The following is a 9,035-nucleotide window of genomic DNA, read 5'->3' as shown; positions in this document are numbered from 1 at the left end:
AGTATATAGGGAAAATAATTTATTAAAATACTAGGTTAGTTGTCATGAATAAATATAATTTTTCCAGAATTTATCTTCTCTGTTTAGGTCCCCTAAAAATCCAAACTAATTTCCAAAGAGCCCCTCTTCTTCTAATTTCTGTGAGTAATCTATCCATAATTTTTAAGTGCATCCAAAGAAAATGGAAACTAGGTAACTTCATCTACCTCCAGAAAAATCCACGAGAATTTATCACACACAAAAATTAAACTATAGAGCTACAAAGTGAGATGGAGAGAAATAATCCTGAAAATTCGTCCAAAATCACTTAACACCCCATCTTCTACCCACCTCTCTCACTCCAGCCTTGTTCCCTTCGCCCTGGGCCCACATGGCAGCATCTTTGGCTTGCTCCACACCCTGTGCATCTCCTCCAACGGACCAGAGAGCCGAGACTGAGAGAGAGATCGGCGCCGGCTGTGAACGATACGTGGCCACAACGTGTCGACGCCATCAAACTCCCTAGTCTAGCCTTCTCCTCATCCCAGCTGCATCGCCACACCCCATTATCCATTCCTAACCCGAAGAAACCGAGAAGGAGAGCTCCATCTCCCTTATCCATCTCAACCTCACCGCCGACCGTGAAGACGACGACCGCCTCCAGCGCCATTACGCCGCGGTCGTTTCCTCTTCTCTTGCGTCCCATTATCACCTCTCCACGCCGATTCCATCCCTCTAAGTTTCACCCCATTTCATGCAGTGGTTTGGTGGGAACGCAAACCTCGCCGGCGATGCTCTGGAGCACGCACCGGGCGCCGCCGTGGCGGCATCGTCGTCGTTGCCATCGATCTAGACTGAGCCGGAGCGAGCCACCACGCCACCAGCTTCACCTCGACCGCCTCTCCATTTACCCCCAAGAAACCCATCCAATGGCGCAGCGATCTTGGAGATCGACATCGTCTTCTCCAACTCCGTTCAACTGCTTCCATCATCGAATCCATTCTCTCTGGTGAGCATCAGTCAAATTCCATTCATGCATGGCCTCCCTGGATAGCCTTTGACATCTTGCATGCACCTTATTGGTGACTCCCCTTACAGATCGAGCAGCCGACGTCATCCCTGGAGTTGTGCCATGCCGCCATGGAGCTTCGCCGTCGCTGTGGCTCTGCAGACAACCCCAGCCTTGTCTAGCATCTCGGTGAGCACCCTGCAGCCTATAGAACATACATGCATGCACCCAATTAACCAATACATGATTGTAGAAGCACATGCACCACCACCCGAAAACATCCTCTACTCGGACTCGCCGCTGGCGCTACTCCGATGTCCCCTAACCAAGAAAACTAGAGAAATGGATTCACAAGAACATGCTCTTCATTTTATCTTTTAACCCCAACTCCAACCGAGCCACCAATCGCCGCCGGTGAGCCCGGGATCGAGCTCAGCCATGGCTGCTCTGTCCCTATGCGTGTGAAAAAGAAGTCAGGAACCTCATTTTGAGAATTTAAACAACTATAAGGTTCAATGTGTAATGTTTCCACTCAATGACATATGGACTTAGGACTGTGGCTTGATTTCCTTAAGCCCTATGGGCCTTTTTGCATATTGGCCTGAGACTAACCTGTGGACCCAATCTATTTAAATTCTTGAAAAATCTAAATGAAATGCCTAAAGCTTTATATTTTCAACAGAAAAACATGTAAACTTGTAAAATCCATAACAAATTGAAAACAACTCATTTTAGAGTAATTCAAATTACTGTTAACTCATAAAATCATGATCTTTAGTGTTATTGCATAAAAACTTGCACTCACAGTACAATTTCTGTCTCTAAAATTTATCTAAGAAAAATCACATATAAAACATGCACAGGATTATAAAATGCATACAAAATACTCATTTAGAGCAAACTTAGTTTCTACAGATCCACCAACATGTTATCAAAAAAAAAGTAAAATAAAACATATACACACTTTACATCAAATGCATCTAAAACTATTATATTTAAAATAACTAGTTCTGCATAAGCAGAACTTTAGAAGTTAATATAAAATTCATCTTAGATCCTTTTTGAGTAAACTCAAGTTCTGTAGAATCATAGAGTTGTGCACTTCAATGTTATAAAATAAAAAGACATACTTACAGTATAATAAAAACCCCTAAGCATTTATGTAAGGAATAAGCAACATGGAGCATACATTAAATTGTAACATTTGTAGAAAATTCATCTATAGTCTAAATGAAGTGAACCAAATTTCTATAGAACCAGCAAGTAATATACTTCAACCTAGTAGAGTGAATTATAGCACCCTCTGTACAGACCATAGCTCTAAACCATAATTTGGTAGAATAGGTACTAAACACATAGTAGTGGTTAAACAATACATATGAATAAGTATAATATATGCATGGTAGCTCCAAATAAATCCAAATAAAACTTGTTAGGACCAGTGGAGCCATAGTTCCATCCCCATACACCAAAACTTAGAAGAACTTAGCTCCCCTAGTTTATAAAAATATGAACCATGATAATAAAAACCATAAGCTTATGAACTAAGGTTAGATTAGTTAACTAAAATACTCATTTTATTTATCACTAGCTAGATGAGGCAAGTTCTGGACCTAAACCTCTAAAGACATGAACCTATACAACACTATACACCTATAACACGTTATAACTTTTAAAATACATAAAGAATTCACATTAACTCCAAAACTTATGAAACCAAATGTGTTGGTCTTAGAAAACACATATATTTACCCCAGCAAACATAAACTTAATAAGAATCACCTTACAACAGTATTTCACAATAGTACCTAAGTAAATTCTATACTATACCGAGCAAACTTCTAAAATTCATAACTCCCAAATAAAAAGAGATAAAATAGAAATTCTTTCATCTAAATTCATCTTAGACCAGTACCTATCCACTGTGCACAAATCATGCATTTTAGAGCATTTTAGATTTTTCGCATATTTCGGTGTTTAATTGTATAGCGTGTACTTTATATAGATAATTGCTTAATCGGTGAAGAAGTGAATTAGGTGCTGACATTTTCCAGTTTCAAGGCAAGTCCCACCTCCCCCTCTTTGATCACTTTGAACTTATGTTTTGGAGGTTATTGAAAATGTATGCAAATCTTGCATGTCGATTGCACACTAATAAATTAAAATCTTGTTAAACTTGTTAGACAAACTACTACTACTTGCATTATCACCTTAACTCCACATATATCCATATCCCTCATTCCTAACCTTAGTAACAATATGACTATACCACTTTATATATGAGTTTTGGTGACAGTAGGTTACTATAATGTTTAGCCATGCTTAGAATTGTCTTCCTTGTCATTATGGGCTCATTACAAACATGAAAATTGATTTTTAAATAATCTGGACAGAACTTTAATACTTGTGATTTTGATAAATAAAATGGTGGAAAACATGGATTTTAGGTTTGGGCCTCAAGTGGTGCACATATGGTGATTAGTTGTGTACCGATAGGGGGAGAGTGTGCCCAAACCGACCTAAGGACTTCACTCAATGTCAGTTTATTTTGTATATAGTACAACTACATGTGCTAGTATGGGATAGCCCAAGCTTAGTAAATTATTTATGGTTTATCCTTACATTCTGGTACGCCGGTGTGTATGAGTTCGTATAATTCAGAGGAGCTTCCTATTTACCCCGAAGTGGTAGTTTAGGTGACTAAGCGTGTCCAATACAACGGTATTGTGCCACGAGGTGGGTTCCCGTTGTGTCCGCCACCACGGCATTAAGTTTAAGGCGTGGGCCTGCCACTTAACGGTTCTAGGTCATATTTCCAGTATGACTAGGATGGAGGAACACGTATCGTGCTGGTGTAAGGCTAAATCAGGAATTTTAGAAAAGCTTTGTTGCGGGTAATAAATCGGGTACTTATGTATCGCGTGTCATGCTCTTGCATGATTATTATTTCGTATCATTTGGGTAAAGTGTACAAACTCTGCAGAGTTAAAATTAATCGATTAGCCGTGCTCATGGTCATGAGCGGCATGTGGATATGTATTGAATATAGACTTGTGTTTATTCTTCTAAATGCTGAAATTTAACTTGAAAATGTGATGAGATTTGAGAATGATCTCCTTGGTGCCATGGATGGCAATGAGGTGTATATTTATACATGATTAATGACTACTTTGATGCCCAATATGTCAAGTACTTGCTTGGTAAAATTTATTTGAAAGCAAATCTGATTTGGAAATGTTTTATGCAAATAAAACTTTTTTATGCTAAAAAGAAACATATCATGCCTTCCTTGATTATATGCCTTGCAAGTAGAGTGTTAGGCTTGTCTTGGTGCTTGCCAGTACATTATTTCTAATAATGTACTGACTCTTGCTGTTGAATTAACCTTTTGTTTGTAGGTTTAGACTTAGTCTTTGAGTGATGCGGGTAATCGACTGCTTCTTCTAAGACTTAAACTTAATGGGGTAAACCCCTAGTCGGTGTGCATTGGGTAGACAAGCTTCCGCTGTTCTATTATTTATTTGGCCGGTCGGCTGGTGTAACTAAAGTAGATGTAGTTTATAATCGTTTTCATCTTATTTATGTTTGCTATGTATAACCATGCTTTTGATGAAAGTGTGAATCTAGTGCACATCGAACTAGATTCACATGAGTATGAGTTAAGAATATTTGAGATGTTACAGATCTTTAGCCATTTTTGTCAAGTCTCCTGAATATTTAACACATATGGTCGCCGCTTTCGAGTGGTTTGACGGGCACATCTCAGGCTGAAGTTGACTGGCAGGCTAAAGGCCCAGCAATGTCTACAATATTCCTCTCTCGAGGCATCGGATATTTCATTATGCTTGTTCGATGACTTGAATTATTCACTTCATCTCTCAATTATAATGGAAGGTCCGGAGAGCCTACGACAGCCAAATAGTTTCAGCTCCACCAAAACTGAGAGTAGAGCTGGGGGGAGATCTATCACAAAATGAACTATAGTTGTGGAGCTGGGTTTAGGCAGCTCCACAACTCTACTACAGACTCAACTCCTGGAGCTAAATTTAGGAGTTGGAGCTGTACCAAACAGGTTCTTGTTAGTCATCTGGGATTCAACAGAAGATGCTCGGTTGACTTGGAATCCGTGACTTCAGGTTTTAACATAACAGACTTCTGGCAACGTATTTCGGTTCACTTGGAATCCGTGACTTCAGGTTTTAACATAACAGACTTCTGGCAACGTATTACTTGAGAATTTGTATATAGGGAAGCGCGAGTCAGCGGCATTCAGAATACCACATTGCGTCTGATACACAAATGGTTGACTTTTACTCTATTGCCTCGGGAAGAAGTGAGGCCAATCCGCAATGACCAGTTGTTAATCTTATATGCCATGGTTAAAAAGATTAAAATCTCTCCTGTCAAACCTGCCCGTAGACCAGATATAGAGGATATTGGGGTACGCTGGTACAAGGATCTACGTCATACGACATCAAGCAAATAGAAGACAAGGATTATACTGGTTCAGGCCCCTTGACAGGTAATAGCCCTAATCCAGTTGGTATGGGATTATATGATGGAAGTCATAGATTACAAAGGGAATAATGGAACTCGATGATACCGATGAGATCGTAGTTGAGTTGGTTCAACTAGATCACCCGGCGACTTGGCTGTGATGGATGTGTTGGCAGTAAGATTCGATGCCTTAGGTCATGCCCGTGTGTTGACAAAAAATCGAACACATCGGCCTGGGAGATCTGCTTAGCTCCAGTGCAGGTCCAAATCTTGGTGAGGTGCGGGCGTGCCAGTCAGTTTGATCCTGCAACTGACAAGATATGCATATAGTAGATCAAAACAGCCGATCGGCTGGCAAGCCGATGGAGTAGTTCCAGCCGATAGCCGATAATAGCCGATGCCGATACCAGCTGATAGCAATAGGGTTTAAGCAATCGGCTATATGTCCAAAGTAGATAATGATATAAAGGCAATCGGCTGATGATGATGTAATAAAATAACAATATAAACCAACCGGCAAATAATGATATGATAAATAAGCATTGATCCGAAGGTTAAAACACACATCGGCTGGAGGTCCGATGTCATGAAATCCGCAAGATTAGATTAAACAGTGAAACCTTTGTTGTCATCGGCTCAATCCAACTTATATGTATATGCAATCCTTATGAGCCGATGCAACGTCCAGATAACTCACCGGCTCAAACCCCGATGAAACCCTTATTGACAATCAAGAAGCAGGCTAGAGATTATGGTTCTAAGCACGACTTAGTAGATCAAACTTAACTGATGCAGCACTAAGTATGAAAAGAAACATACTATCTAGACAATCAAGCCGTTGACTGATTTTTCAGGGTGGTAGATGCCTAAGCTAATCTAATCTAGCAACACAATTTAGCTGATACCGGCAGAAACCCTAAAACGAGAAGCAGCCGATAGAGCTAAATTGATATGCTAAGACTAGATTAACAGAGACATATGATAAATAGGTAGGCAAATATACCATCCAAATCAGAGCAATCCAAGAGGTCGAATGTACTGATGCAGCATTGAACGACACCGACGTAAATGATACAATTGCCTGGGCCGGCGGAACATTGGACTTACCCCTTAGCCGGAGATCAAACACCGATGCAGCCCCGCGTCAGGTGCCAAGTCCCGCCGGACGATAAAATAAAGTAGAAAAGGTAAAATGTGGCGATGAACCGAATTGTATTGATCGTAGCGATAGATTACAATGACCCCGGGTGTACATATTTATACCCATGGGTAGATACTAGTCCTTGTAGGACAAGAAAGAAACTTTCCTAAAAGATAAAAGGAAAACATAAAGTCCTAATCGGACACTAAACACACTTTCCTAAAGATAAAAGGAAACTAACAAACTATTCCTAATTAATAGATACAATTGCCTTCTTCGGACCCAATCCGTACGTGGCAATCCTCATGAAGCACACCAACCAAATCAAATAGTGATTCCAACATCACTTTGTTCGAATCGGCTACATCGGTTTCTCTTGTCCGATTCGGTATCAGCCGATCACACCGTAGCCGACGCAGTTCGAAGCCGATTCTTGCTCTGTTTCTGTGATTGTCGATTTCCTTCCAAATCAGCTTCAGCCGATGCATGATTTACCAAATTTCATTGTTAACACATGCCCCCCAGTTTTGGAGTATGAGAATTCATGCTTCAAAATTTCTTGTCTTGATAACTCCAAAACCAATATTCTTTTGCTTCTTGCAATCGGCTTTCATAAGCTGATACTGACGTGCTTGCCCCCTGAGCTAATATTGTTGTTGTTCTTCAATCTGCCCCCCGAGCTGGCATCTCTGAACAATTAACTCATCAACTGTTCTCTTGATCAAATTTTGCAATATATCCGCCAAAACTCCAAACTGTTGAAACAAGGCATATTGAGCTGCTTCATCAACTTCATCTTGAAATATCGGCTAGGTGCCGATGACATATCATTTATCTCTGAGCCGATGTCATATGTAAATCGATCGGCGGTTGGAAATATATAATAAAGAACTAAATCTATTCGATCGGCTGTAGATATTAACAATATATAATTCTTATATCGATATATACTTAAATCAAGTGATTGGGATAGATCGGTCGCCATGCCGAGACAGTATAAATCACTTAGATCGAAATATATATTAACGACAAAACTATATATGTTTACAGCATAGCCGATTAGATAGACCTAGCATGTATCAACTAATATTCCGATACAAAACAGAAGCCTAATATATTAAAACAAGCAGAATATACCAAACAGAAGCCTAATATACGTAGATGCAATAATATCTTGACATAAAGGGCAGATTTAACATGTCAACGAAGCATATAGAGCAAATGTAGTTAAACCAGATAAGATTGGCTGAAACTCCGATACTACCCTAATCGACACCCAGAAGGAAGGCTAGAGATTGATATTCTAAGCACGACTTAATAGATCAAACTCAACTGATGCAACATTAAGTATGAAAAGAAGAATAATGTCTAGACAATCAAGCCGATGGAAGTTTCATAGAGTGGTGGATATCTTATATAATCTAAATCAACTTCAAAATCTAACCTAATCGACTGCCCTCTATTAACAGATGTTAGCCGATTATAGGTTAGATAGCGATATTGCCAGAGACTATGTAAGATATATGATAACTTGATGAATTACATAAACAAAATTAGAGTATCGTAAAGATGGAAGCACTAATCCCGAGAGCGCAAGCCATCATAACAAGTTTTACCTCTTGTTGAAGATCGAAACCGATGCAACTCAACCCGAAAGCAAGAACTCGTCGAAATAAAACTAAAGCAAAAGGGTGGCGATGCGACGAAATTGTATTGAACATGTGTGTTAATTGATTACATGGGGTTCGGGGTCTATTTATACCCGAAAATTACAAACTATGTCCTTACCGGACACGACTCTTATCTCTAACAAACTCTAAGATACCATAAATCTTTGCGGCAGACTTTTGCCCAAACATATCTCTAAGGAAATTACATAAAATATCCTAATTAATAGATACAATTGCCTTCTCAGGACTCTATCCATGTGCGGCAATCATCCTGAAGTACCTCAATTCAACCCGATGTCATACACCAAGTCGTATTGTCGGAATCGGCTGCATCGGCTTACCCAGTCTGACTCAGACTGAGCCGATCCTAATCATAGCCGATCTGGACTCCAGCCGATTCTTGCTCTATTCTTGAATCGATCTCCGCCTTCGACTCCATTTCGATCTAATCTTCTTTTTTGATGCCGATATTACCAAATTTGGTTGTTAACACATGCCCCCCAAGTCCAGAATATTTGGCAATGTTTCGGATTTGCTGTATATCGACTCCAAGCAATTCTCGCACTCTGCCGTTTTCCGACCGTTATCCCCGTGCTTTAAATACTAACTACCACCCTCGAGAAATCTTCACCCCGTTACTTCCGTTTTTACCGCCGAAGCCAACCGCCTTCTTTCTCTCTCCGGCGATTTCCTCGACGCTCAAGGCGATCCCCAAGCGATTTCGTCTCCAGTCAGATCT

At 40.1% G+C, this 9,035-nt stretch overlaps 1 long non-coding RNA gene across 1 annotated transcript; it reads left to right on the top strand.

Moving 5' to 3' along the window:
* The first annotated feature begins 481 nt into the window (after positions 1–481).
* Positions 482–4,678, top strand: LOC112938603 (uncharacterized). The gene is made up of 4 exons (XR_003241764.2): positions 482–988; positions 1,078–1,177; positions 2,994–3,049; positions 4,387–4,678. It is a non-coding gene; the product is annotated as an uncharacterized lncRNA (long non-coding RNA).
* Positions 4,679–9,035: the final 4,357 nt, after the last annotated feature.

The sequence above is a fragment of the Oryza sativa genome, chromosome 4, assembly GCF_034140825.1.
Source record: "Oryza sativa Japonica Group chromosome 4, ASM3414082v1".
Classification (NCBI taxonomy): Eukaryota; Viridiplantae; Streptophyta; class Magnoliopsida; order Poales; family Poaceae; genus Oryza; species Oryza sativa.
This window is presented reverse-complemented; position numbering and strand designations above follow the sequence as displayed.